Here is a 13,372-nt window from a genome sequence, read left to right as displayed (position 1 = left end):
GTTGGTTTTATTTCGCAGTACGAGGCTCCTACTCCTGCCAGGGCCAGACTGGAAACCCAAAGCAGCCCTGGCAAATGTTTTCAGACCAGTCCCCATACGGTGCACACCAAGTGCATTGAGTGTGCCTGACCACTACAGAGGGGGCTTTGGGAGGCTCTACCCCCAAAGAAATTTAGGAAACAATGGTGCAGTCTACAACACGTTTATCACTTTACATCACACACATATAGAGACAATTAATCATAAGTGTAAATCAGTGTATAGAAAATGTTACATAAGGCAAAGGGGACTACCAGGTGTAGGATTCACATGTCATTTATACTGGTAGGCATTTTTAAAGAGTGCTTGGTCTGGAGAAGCACAAAAAACTCGGGATTCAGAACATAAGACAGTGGTTAACATTGACTTTAACAATAAAAATGTATTTCCACCCTGATAAACCTTTTTAGCAGCATCGGGATAATGAAAGACTGGGAAAAAACATAAGTTACTAACTTGTACCATGCAGTTTGCAAGCAGCTCATGATGACAGTTTATAGGTCACTGTGCTAGATTACGGTTGTCACTTATGTACTGCACAGTAACAAAATAATCTTTGTGACAAAAGCAGTAACCCACTCGCCTATGCACATAAAATACTGTTATTTAAAATACATGGTACACGTTCTTTGCAGTAGGCATATTAACCCTCTGTGTTACATTAGATAACTCAAAGCTGCCACAGGACAAAACTCTAATCTCTCCCCAGCAGTTACATTAATCACTGTGTTATCTTGACACTTTTATTGTTGCTGGAAAACTGCTAATTATACAAGTGCAGTCCTTTCTAAACTGCTGCCTGCGGACCCCCTGGGAAAGTGTCAGGGACCCCTGGGGGTCCCCGGACCACAGTTTGGGAAACACTGCATTAGCAAATATTCTTTCCTAATACCACGCTTGTATTAACAACGTTACAAGATGGCCGCTATAGTCACTGCCAGGAGAGTTACACACACTACCTCTTTCGCTGTCACTGATTTTCTTGTTTGAATCATGATAACTTTATTTAAATGACAATTGAATGAATTGTTTGGATGACACTGAGGAAGGCGACCGTGCCGAAACGCGTCTGACATTTGTGGAATAAATGTTTTGAAAATAGATTTGCTCCGAGAGTGCGCTCTGTTGATTGCAGTAGCCATAGCCAAAACTGGACTATATATATCCAAACTGTAATCAACTCCTTGCGGTCAACTTGGGACCCGCGAAGAGTGGCACGCGCACCGGCGGAGAAAACCGGTTTGTCAACAATGCATCAATCCTCAATAAGCGCGCTCTCAGAAACACCAACTCCGTGTAGAATGCATATACCGCTGTTTATTCGCAACGCGTTTAGCTTTAGAGAAGCTTGATCACGTGAACTTTGTGGAACCAATGACAGCCAAACTTATAGTTGTCATGGAAATCGGTAACGGGGAGGAAAAAAGGAAAAAGGACTATTGAATAACATATGGCAGACATCTTACACTGATAACAGGTTAAATGCCTATATCCGTAACTAAACGTGATTCAACGATAAATAGGATGTATCAAATTGCAAAGTTGCATACTAGAAGTCCAAAATCCCTCAAGGGCACATGTATGTATGTATACTGAACAGTAAACGATCAACAATAGTCAGTATCAACGTATATGAACTTGTGCCATTGATCAATTGTAAACAATAATAGTCTAACATGAGAGATTAACCTCTTCAGCGCTGCGCGGATTCCCGCGCGGTGCTGAAAGATCTGAGCGCGGGCGGGGCCATGACGGAACGGTTCCGTCATAAGCACAGCCCAACCGACGTGCATGACGGAACCGTTCCGTCATCGGCGTCGAAGAGGTTAATAACAGTGAAGATACCTCTGAGTTTAAATATCCCATTAAAAATCTTCCATGTGTCCCATCACAAGCACATAATCTCAATTGGCCCAATTGGCCCATCACGTGTTTCGTGTGCTAGAGATGTGAGTTGAATCTACCCACAAAGGAGAAATGTACATACTTACAGCTGATAAAACTAGTATGACAATAAATATATATATGATAAGCTGATCAAATAAAGACAGACCATGCCGTATTACCATACATGTTTGCATGCGTGTGATATTAAAGTAATTAACAATGTAGATATGCCCCTTGTGGGTTATATCACATTGTCAATATACCAATACAAAACTTTAGTAGTTCAAAATAGGAAATCGGGCCCAATGTCCGCAATGGTGCTGTCTATATAAATAATGTCCATCGTGTACTTCTTCTATTTGTGCCAAATGATAATTCTCAATCTCCTATGTCACAAATGCTTAAAACCCCCTGGCTGAACAACGTTGTCTGGTATAAAGGCCAGTACCTATACTCTTAAGCTAATCTTCAACGTTCAGCCTAAACCTTTATATTCACATGGCCTATCAAGGTAAACCGTCAACAATTCATAAGTGACATACGTGCTCTTGATGTAAGAGAAAAAGGGTAGGTGGCCTGTGCTGGTGAATACTGGTGGGTGAGCCCCTTCCTTTCCTCCTATGAAAGAAGAGAAAATAGAAAAGAAGAAAAGACGAATTAAAATCAGGATCACTTAACCCTAAGCATATCAATATGCACATTCTACATTTTGTAATATTGTAAATCACTTCTTGGAAGGGGAAGAATAAAAAACAACAAAAAGAGAAGGAACATTAAGAAGGATAAAAATCAAATATCTCATCTATAACTGATAGATTGTTCCACTCTCTATTGCACAATAGAAAACATGAGACATAATGTAGAGGCAAAGGCAGAAACAGAAACTGTACACAGGTACCCTATCAGTAATGAGAGTCCAAGCTGTTATTCTCTAAGATGTATCGATGACTCTTCTTCTTGATTAAGTCCTCCTGGATTTTTTGCTTGGAAGTCTATAATGTATTTAGACTCCCTCTGTCTTAAATTAAGCATCCTGTTTCCACCCCTAGGATGTTTCTCTATCTGTTCCAGAATGAGAAAACTCATATCTTTGGTGTTGGAAAAATGTTTCTCTCTAAAGTGTCGCACTACGGGATATTTAGGGTCAAAGTTCGTGATAGCCCTCCCATGTTCTAAAATGCGCTTCTTTGCCATACAGGTGGTACTGCCTATGGACCACATTTTGCACGTACATTCAATGGCATAAACCACGAACGTAGAGCTGCAAGTAAGAAATTGAGTAAGTTTCTTGCTGACACCATTGTATCTGACCTGTTTGCGGGTGACTTCGGAGAGCGCAGCAAAGGATTTTTTATCCAAGATGTGATGACCTAATTCTAGTTGGACTTGTTTTTGATTGTTAGGCTGAATCATCAGGGGTCTAGCTTGTTTACTTACACGATTATTGCAGGTAACTTGTATTGTAGTTCAGTAGGGGAAGACATGGTTGCTTTGTATCATCAGACAGGTTTAAGTTTTGCTTTTCTTATTAACTTTGAGTCATGTAAGAAATGGGGAGAAACATACAAAAAAGAGAGAACTGTCAATGGCCAACTTAAGAATATGTTCTTGGAACATTTGTGGGCTGAATAATAAGCAAAAGAGGGATATGCGTGCTCATATTATTTATAGTATGCGAATAGATGTCCTCTGTTTGCAAGAGACACATTTGATATGGAATAATAGAAAATGGTTTAATGACCTGGGAATGCATCTTGTGGGATGCACGTGTCAAGGAACTACTACTAGGGGAGTGGCAGTTCTTATTAGAAAGGGGTTAGGGTCATGTAATCGTGTCAAAACTGATCAGTATGGAAGATGGGTCATAATAGATTTGCTCTTAGATGGTAAACACCTGACTATTTGCTCAATATATGGCCCTAATTCTGACGACCCTGACCTTTTAAATTTTTTAAGTGTAGAATTAGCTGGATGGCCCACTCCAGTAGTACTGCGTGGGGACTTTAATATCCATATTGATAGAGATGTCAACATAAGTTCAGAGATTCCTTATCTAGGGCTTAAGAAGAAGGTCTACAAGGCATTAAGAGGTTTGGCTATAGAGTCTGGTCTTTCTGATGTGAGGTTTGTAAAAAGAGATATGGCACCGGGATATACATTCTATTCAGCCCCACACCAGAAAGTGGTTCGCCTAGATTATTTTTTAGTTTCTTTGACACTTCTAAATAATATCACCTATGAGGTATTCCCGAGAATAATTTCAGATCACAACCCTATATTAATTGAGATTAAGCAAGGATTGGGTTCATCCCCGAAGATAAACTCCTGGACATTTGAAGGTAAACTTTTGGCCGATCCATCGTATACTGAACATATGTCCAAATGGATTAAAAAATTTTTTTATATTAATCGTGGGACTGCCTCTACTCAAATGGTTTGGGATTCGTTTAAAGCCGCGGTCCGGGGAGAGACCCTGTCATATTCTATTAATAAACAAAAGGTCCTCCCGGCTCAAACTTGCTACTTATCAGAAGGCTGTACTAGAGTGGGAGGCTAAATTAGTTTCCGCTATCATTGCAGCTCAAGATATTGAGCCTATTGAATCAACACTTGCCATACATAAGTCTAGGCTGTATGAGGTCTTTGCTGCGAAACTGGCTGAGCAGGCCACAGTGTTTCGTTCCCAAGTTTATGAAGTGGGGGAAATGACAGGGCGGATCTTGGCTAAGAGGCTTAGGCAGCAGGAAGTATTTAATGCTGTGAGTGAGATTCAGGGCGACTCTGGTCAAATATATAGTCAACCTGAAGAAATTTTGGAGGTTTTTCGCTCATTTTATAGTAAACTTTATACGGAGGAAAATTTGTCGTATTCATCGGAGTCCCTGCTACATTTTTGTGGGACTGACAACATCTCTAAGTTAACGGATGCTCAATCCGCAGCCTTAGATGTAGAAATTTCATGGGATGAGGTAGAGGCGGCTATTCTCTCGCTGGATACCGGGAAAGCTATGGGGCCAGATGGTATACCATTGGAGTTTTATAGAGTGTTTAGACTTCTTTTGAAACAAGATTTTCTCCAGACCTGTGTAGAGGCTCAAAAAGCGGTCGCACCTCCATCTTGGAGTCAATCGATAATCATGGCTTTTCTTAAGAAGGGCAAACCCCATCTTCTTCCTTCATCTTTTAGACCGATATCGCTTATCAATGCCGATAGTAAGGGTTTTTCAAAGATCCTAGCATTTCGTATATCGGGGGTAGTCTCTACAATAGTATCGCCTCTGCAGCATGGCTTTATCCCTTAACGGGATACCTCGGACCATGTTAGGCGTGTAATTACCTTAATGGACCGGGCCGAAGTGATGAGATGTGATCTAGGCATTACCCTGATGGATGCCGAGAAGGCATTCGACAGGGTAGCCTGGTCATATCTCTGGGAGATGCTAGCAATGAAAGGGTTTGGCCCACGGATTATCCTCGCCTTAAAATCTCTTTATGTATCACCCACATCTTGTATAAAAATTGGCTCTAAAAAATCCGCTCTTTTTTCCATTTCTAGAGGTACCCGTCAGGGCTGTCCTTCCTCCCCACTTTTGTTCGCCCTTTATATAGATATATTTTTAAACAAACTGAATTCAGCATTTGAAATACCTCCAGTCTTCGTTGCTAATATTAATTATAGAGCGCTTGCTTATGCTGATGATATTATAGTACTTACAACTGATATCTCGAAAGCTCTTCCAGTGGTTGAGGACTTGGCCACTCAGTTTGGGGCCTTCTCTGGCTACAAATTGAACATAGCGAAAACTCAAATCGTATTTATAGGTAAGACCCCCCCCCCCCCCAATCGATCCCTTTAGTATCTGTAGCAACGTATTTGGACATTCAAATTACATCCCCTGTATCAGATATTCCAGCTATAAACTTCAACCCGGTTCTTCAAAACGCAAACTTTACACTTGAACGGATTGATCATCTTCACTTATCCTTATTTGGTCGGAATAACGTGTTAAAAATGATTATACTTCCAAAATTTCTTTACATGTTTCGATCTATTCCTCTCGAGTTTCCCTTGATTTTCTTTAAACAAGTGGAAAGATTGGCATCCAGGTTTATCTGGGGCTATAAAAAACACGTAGGTCATATAAAAAGATGATTTTACCGAAATCCAGGGGGGTTGGGGAATTCCTCACTTTCTGTTCTATTATATAGCGTCTGTTTTACAGTTTATCTCTCCTTTGATTATTGGGGAAAAAGCAAGGATCCCTCAGAGCCACTCACCCTCAATATACGAACTCATAATGGGAGAGGAATGTCGCGGCTGTTTTCTTAAAAATATAGAACCGGAGCGCTAGGTGGCGCCTGACCGTCATGGACGCCTTTCCGTGAGGCTCCCGGCGCCGGTCCCCGCTAATCCTCTTAACTCCCTCCTGCACTGCCCTGGCCGGCGCGCTCTGGGTGGCGGTGACCTGGGGAGCTGCCCGACTGTCCCGGGCCTGATCCGGGGGCGCCGCGGACATTGCGGGACCCGCTCGGACATCGCGGATCCTGACCGGCGGCGGATGGTGGCGGCCGCGGAGCTCTGGCCCGGCCGCGCTGAGCAATTGAGCCCGCGGCGCCCACGAGGGGCACAGGCCGGATCCTGCAGAGGCCGAGGTGAGGGCTGCCGCGAGGCTTCCGCGGGTCCTGGCGGCACCGGGGGGGGTGCGGCCCTCCCCCACTGGCACATCGCGGAGACCCGGGAGTGGGGCGACGACCCCCTGTAAAAGATGACAGCAGAAAGAAGTAAGCAGTCCTACCTTTGCAACCCCCCCCCCCCCCCTGAGTGGACTGAAGCTGTGGGGCGGGCGGTGAATGCGGCTGCGTGGGACCGTCTGAGACCGGGTGCGGAGGGGAGACCCCCCCCCCATCGGGCTGTCCGGGTGCGGAGGCGAGACCCCCCCATCGGGCTGTACATCGGCAGCCGGGGGCTCAGGCCCCCAGCTCCCCCCCCCCTCTCCCTCTTCCCCCTGGCTGCAGTACTGCACTGGTCCTACGGGCCCGAGGTCGCCTGCTGGATTCCGGGCGCATAGGCGCCCTTCTTGACTCGGGCCGCGCATCGGCGGTCGGGGGGGCGTGTGTGCCGTCCTTCCCCCCCCCTCCCATCGCTTTGGGCCCCGGCCGAAGAGACCCGCCGAGTGACGAATTGCCCCCCCCTGGGGCTGTGGAGGGACCGTACCGGTCGAGGCCTGGAGGTTCTCAGCTGCGGGGCACTTGGGGGAATCTCTAAGGGCCCGGGACCTTGGCCCTCACCTTGTCGGCAGAGGGCAACGGGCGAGACTGTGGCCGGGGGTCAGATCGGCTGTCCCGCTGGGGCTTGACCGCTGGGGCGGGCGGTGCCCCTCCATTTCTCGCTGCGGGACCCCCCGGCCGTTCCTCCTTCTGCTTCCGCTTCAGCCCGGGCACTCGTCCTCATCCCGCGGGGGGGTCTTCATCCTGTTGCCCGGCTTCGCTGAACGCCGCCCCCGCCATGGGTAAAGACAGGGCCACCAAGCCGGCGTCCGGGGCCACCCAAACCAGGATGGACAAATTCACGACCTCTGAGAAGGGGTCCGGCCCCACTGGCGAACCGGCCTCGGCCCCCGCTGCGAACCTTGCTGCCATCCTGCAGGCCATCAACTCATCCCGTGCATCCCTTGAAGGCATGGTGGGAGAGGTCAAGGTGGATGTTGCTCTCCTCCGGCAGGACCTGCGGAATGCCAACACCCGCATCTCGGAAGCCGAATCCAGATTATCCACCGCGGAGGATGACATCCGCCATCTCCAAGACCAGGTTCGGGAGCTGACCACCCACTCTAAGGAGCTACATCGCCGGGTCGAAGATGCAGAAAACCGCGCTCGGCGCAGCAACCTGCGCCTGGTGGGTTTCCCGGAGGGGGTCGAATCGGGCCGGGTGGATGACTTTATGGAACGCTGGTTCCGATCCTGGATGCCGGCGGACAGCCTCTCTGCTTCGTTCGTGGTGGAGAGGGCTCATCGCGCCATGGCCCCCAGGCCCCCTGGGGCGCCCCCCCCCCGGCCATTCATCCTTAAGCTCTTGAATTTCAGAGACAGAGACGCCATTCTCCGCGAGGCTCGGCGCACTGACACCCTCCACTACCAAAACCACAAAATTATGATCTTCCCGGACTACACTCGCGAAGTTCAAGAACTGCGCCGCTCCTACACTGAAGTGAAGCAGAAGATGCGTTCTCTGGGCCTCCAGTACCAGCTTCAGTTTCCGGCCCGCCTCCGGGTCATCTTCCAGCACAAGACATTGTTCTTTGACACGCCACGAGCGGCCTGGTCCTGGCTGACGGAAGAGCATCCTCTGCACCGCTCTGGGCGCGGCTCGCCTGCGGGTGTGCAGGGGGGACGGGGGAGGCCCCGGACATCGAAGACCCGCCGGCAGCGCCGCACGTTACCCCAGGAGCGCACGGCGGAGGAGGTGATCACCACGCGCTCTGGGGGACGGCCGCGCCGGGGGTCGAGAGCATCTTCTGCCTCCTCGACTGCGCCCGCCAGTCCCGCGGCTGACGGGCGACGGGCCGTGTCGCCCCGGCTTACGGGCCCTGCGACCCACCCGGCTGAATTGGTGGATACTTCAGACCTCTCTCGCAGTCCTGCCATTTGACTCTCTGTGTTTCTTTGGGGGGGGAGGGTGTGGGGTGCCCGGGCAGGGGCTGGAGTGCTCCGCTGTTAATGTTGCTCTTGGCCAGGGCAGGTGAATCAGGCTTGACTTCCGTTGTACCAGGGGTCCACTAGTGCTCAAGCCCGAGCGTTCTAGCTTGGTGGTTCTTTCACTTGGGTCGGGCGACAGATGCTTCTGTTTTCGAAGTATAGGGTGGGGGGTGGGGGTTTGGGGTTGTTTCTTCCTCATGGGGAAGGTTTTGTTGGTGGGGGTTACTCCTTCTTTGTTGTTGTGCCAAGGCATCTTGTACTCTTTGACCTGCTCTTCTGCCCGATGTCCCGCTGTCCCTTCCTTGTAGAGGCGTGCCTAGCCACGCCTCCAATGGCCCCCTCTTCTGTCCTGGACTATGGCTGACCCACCTGTTCCTAGGGCCGCCGTGCGTGTACTGTCCTGGAACGTTAATGGTCTTCTGGACCGTTTTAAGCGCATGGCGGTCCTCAAATATGCGCAACGCGCGGAGATTGATGTGCTCCTCCTCCAAGAGACTCACCTTCTGGGCAATAACTGTCCTTTTCTGTCCCGCTATGGTTATGATCCTCCGTCGGTTTGGCCAAGCATCGGGTCTTCACCTGCACCCTAAAAAATCCGTTCTAGTCCCGCTACACCCGTCACGGGACTGTTTCGACTGGCAATCGGACATTCCCCTCCGGAGACTCTCCTTTAAATACCTGGGGATCTGGGTCACCCTCCTTCCGGAACTCTGCTGGGCCCTCAATGTGGCTCCCATAGTCAACAAAACCAGATCAGATATGCTCCGGTGGCAGACACTCGCATTGAATCCGTTGGGGAGAGTCGCCCTTTATAAGATGATGATCCTCCCCAAGTTTCTGTACATGCTACAAAACACCCCGTGCCCCTTTCCGCGCCAGTGGTTCCGGGAACTGGATAAGATGGTGGTCAAATTCCTCTGGGGCGGCGGCAGGCCCCGGCTGGCCTTAGATCGCTGCAGGGTCCCCTCCTACGACGGCGGCCTGAGCATGACTAACCTATATCTATATTACTTGGCCACCCAGCTGCTGGTGATCCACGACTGGTTCTCAAGTGGATGGGCGATCCGGCCTATCGCCTCGAGGTGCAATGCCTCGGATTCTCCTCTATCCAAAACATGCTCTATGGAGCATCGGTCCCCCTGTCGCTCCCTGGCATCGTGCGGGCCCCTTTTCTCGCGTGGCGTGCAGCTCTGAGGCACACCCGATGGTCGGGGACGAAAACACAGCTCACACCGCTGTGGCACGGGACATGGCTTCGGGAGGTGGTGGGACTGGCGGGTTTTCGGCAATGGGATCTCCTAGGGATCTCCACTCTGGGCGATATATGGCGGGGGAGCCACATGTGTTCCTTCCAGGAGTTTCAGACCCGCTTCTCGCTGCAGTCTTCCCAATTCTATCGCTACCTTCAGCTACGCCATGCGGTTCGGGCCCACGTCCCTCTCGACTCCAGATTGCTTTCTCATAGCCCACCTGAAGCTCAGGTGATGTTGGGGTGCCTGGGGAAGGGTGGAATATCCCGCATTTACAAATCCCTGATTAACAATACCCCGGTAGACTGGACTGGACTGAGGCAGCGATGGGAGGTCTGGGTGGGACCCCTAGATGACGCGGATTGGAGGGACGCCCTTATGGCCCCTCGATCGCTTACCACCTCCGCTAGGCTGCGGCTCATCCAGCTCTATTACCTCCACGCCGCTTACCTGACTCCGGACCGCCTCTACCGGGCGGGCCTCCGCGTGGACGCCTCCTGTGCTCGCTGTGGGGTGGCTCCGGCGGATTTCTTCCATATGGTGTGGTCTTGCTCCCGGCTGGAGGACTACTGGGCAGCGATTGAGACCGACCTAGCGGAGGTCCTGGGATGGGAGGTCCCCCATGAGCCTAAAATGGCTCTGTTGGGCATCACGGACGGGCTGAATGGGTCCCGTAACGACAAGTATTTTATCACTACTGCCCTAATGGTAGCTAAGAGGGATATAGCGGCCGTGTGGTCACAGCCAGACCCACCTAGAAGGGCTACTTGAAGTAGAGGGGTGGATTGGTGTGCGGCCCAGGAGCGGTCGTTATACGCTGCCCGGGGCTGCCCCATAAAATTCCGCAAGATATGGGGGAAATGGCTGGGGGGCATAGTTTGAGGAGTGGGGGTGCGGGGGGCGGGGGATGGGGGTGGAGGGGTGGGGGTCTTTACATCTGCTTGTCAATGCTTCCCTGATTTATGTTACCGATGCCATGTTCAATGCACTGGTGTGTATCATCCTTGATATTGTCCTTGATGCCGAAAATAAAAATTTGTTTATAAAAATAAGAAAATAGAACAAAGCTATTATAAAAAAATTACATTTAGGACGTTGAAAGCAGCCTTCGGAGTATGGAAGATAGTTAGGCATCAACTTGGAATCATGAAATTGTTGATTTATACACCTCTTTCTGCCTCTAAAATATTTCCATCGGTTTTTCAGGATGCAGTCATGTCTAGATGGCGAAACAAAGGAATTTACTGTGTGAATGACATATGGCAGAATGGCCGGTTACTTACTTTTTTGGAGTTAACGGAAAGATATAATCTTTCAATGCTGGATTATTTTAAATATTTACAGATTCATAGTTTTTTTTACTCTCTGTCGATGCTGGAAGTATCTGGTTTTGTTAGGATCCCACTTATTGACAATCTGTTTGTTAAAAAACGGATTGGTTATTATTACAGAGCCCTTCTGGCTACCTGTTTAGATGATTTAGCTGCTCATGCAGCAAGATGGGCCGAGAGGTTAGGTACTAAGGCTATATCCCTAGAAGAATCAATTGCTTTGGCTAATACGGTAGATCACGTACTCAGCATTATATGGCTGTATATGACCTATATTATACGCCCTTAAAAATTTCAAAATGGGGTGCGACGGCGGGAACAGCATGCAACAGGTGTGGTTGTCAGGCCGCAGACTCGATACATATGTTCTTTGCCTGTCCGCGGTTAGCCCCCTTTTTGGAGGCAATACAGGCCTTTCTGAATATACTGCTTGGGTCTTCACTTATTTTAACTGGGGAACTTGTTTTAATTGGCATGAACAGAGATATGCTGCCAGAGGGAAAACAAGCCTTCCTATTTATATCTATGGCTTTAACCAGGGCTTGTATTACTCAAGAATGGATTAGCCCATCCCCTCCTTCATTTGAAGTGTGGAGAGCACGTCTCTTAGCCTCTTACAACTTAGAGGAAGCTATTTACAGAACAAAAGGCAGAAGGAAAAGATGCTTTGGTAGAAAAATTTGGGACCCTGTTCGGCAATGGATTCAGGGGGAGTTGGCTTGAATATCATAAACTGTAAATGTATATTTCTTATTTCTGTGGATTGATTTCTTTTTTTCTGTAATCTCTTACGGCTATTCCTTATCCTCTTTTGTTATCTTTTCCTATGTATTTATTGTACTGGTAATTCTGTAGTAATCCTGTACGGCTTGCTAAAGAAGTGTAAAATGATAATAAAGATATTTTTTTTAAAAAAAGGAAATAGGTAACAAACTTGTCGCAGAGGTCTTGGGATGGGGTGATGTATGTGGCTTTGCTGTGTGGGTTGGTGAATTCTTGAATGACACTGAAAAGTTCCTTGGAGTTGGTGGAGTTGGCCAGGATTTTGTTGTGGATGAAGTTCCTCCTGGTGGCTCTTATCTGGTTGTGGTAGTCCGTCATGGTGTCCTTATAGGTAGTGTGGTTTTCGGTTTTCTTGGTGTTTCTCCAGTTCTTCTCCAGGTGTCTGCAGGTGCGTCTAGCTTCTTGGAGAGCGGTGGTGAACCAGGCGGCTTTCCTGGGCATTGTCTGTCGGGGTTGCGTAGCGGACGAGCTCATCTGCACGGTCGGAGATCCAGGTGTGGAGTTCGCTGGCTGCGTCGTTTGTGTCGGGTGCCCAGGTGTGGTTGTCTCGGGTGAGGGTGCAATCAAGTTCCTCGTCGGTAACCTTGCTCCAGTTCCTTCGTGGTGGGCGTGGGACTGGTTTGGGTGCCTTGGGTGGTTGATGGCAAAGTGTACGCAGTGGTGGTCGGTCCATGGCAGCTGCGTTGTGAAGCTGAATTGGATGCTGTTTCCTACCGCGAAGATGGGGTCGAGAGTGTGTCCTGCTCTGTGGGTTGGTGTGTTGACGAGTTTTTCAAGTCCAATGCTGGCGAGGTTGTCAAGAAGGATAGTGGAGTTGGGGGTCGCTGGGGTTCTCAAGGTGGAAGTTCAGGTCTCCAATGGGTATGTAGTTTGTTGAGGCGATGGCATGGGGTGCGATGAAGTCGGTGATGGTGGTGGCGAAGGGTGTTTGGGGGCCGGAAGGGTCTGTAGACGAGGGTTCCTTGGAGTGTGGCTTTGGGGGTGGTCTAGATCTGGAAGTGCAGGTGTTCGGCCGAGGGGAAGGTTTTGCTGGAGGATTGTGAGGCTGAGGGTGCTCTTGTGGGCGATGGCGAGGCTCCCCCCGGGTGGTTGGGGCGGTCTTTCCTCTGGATCGTGTATCCGACTGGGATGGCGGTGCTGATGTCGGGGAGGAGGATGTGCTGGTCCAGGTCTCGCTGAAGAAGGTGATGTCGGAAGAGAGAGAGTCGAGTAAGTTCCAGATTTCCATGGCGTGTTTGTGTACGGTGCATACATTGAGGAGGATACATTTTAGGGTGTCGCCGGTGCTGGAGTCAGCTGTGTTGGAGGCCGGGTTGGCGGTGAGGGTCTGGCGGCAGTGGAGGCAGGAGAACTGCCCGTATGTCGTGTTTGGCGAGGCCTGTTAGC

At 49.4% G+C, this 13,372-nt stretch overlaps 1 long non-coding RNA gene across 3 annotated transcripts in view; it reads right to left on the bottom strand.

Annotated features, from left to right (window-relative positions):
* Positions 1-13,372, bottom strand: part of LOC146839060 (uncharacterized) — a 316,080-nt gene that overhangs the window by 275,580 nt on the left and 27,128 nt on the right. For all 3 annotated transcript variants that reach the window (XR_014960769.1, XR_014960770.1, XR_014960771.1), the window contains exon 2: positions 2,469-2,544. This is a non-coding gene — a long non-coding RNA (uncharacterized LOC146839060). The remainder of the gene's footprint in view (positions 1-2,468; positions 2,545-13,372) is intronic.

The sequence above is a fragment of the Triturus cristatus genome, chromosome 4_2 (assembly GCF_964204655.1).
Source record: "Triturus cristatus chromosome 4_2, aTriCri1.1, whole genome shotgun sequence".
Taxonomy (NCBI): domain Eukaryota; kingdom Metazoa; phylum Chordata; class Amphibia; order Caudata; family Salamandridae; genus Triturus; species Triturus cristatus.
The sequence above is the reverse complement of the archived record's forward strand: the minus strand, read 5'-3'. Positions and strand labels throughout refer to the sequence as shown.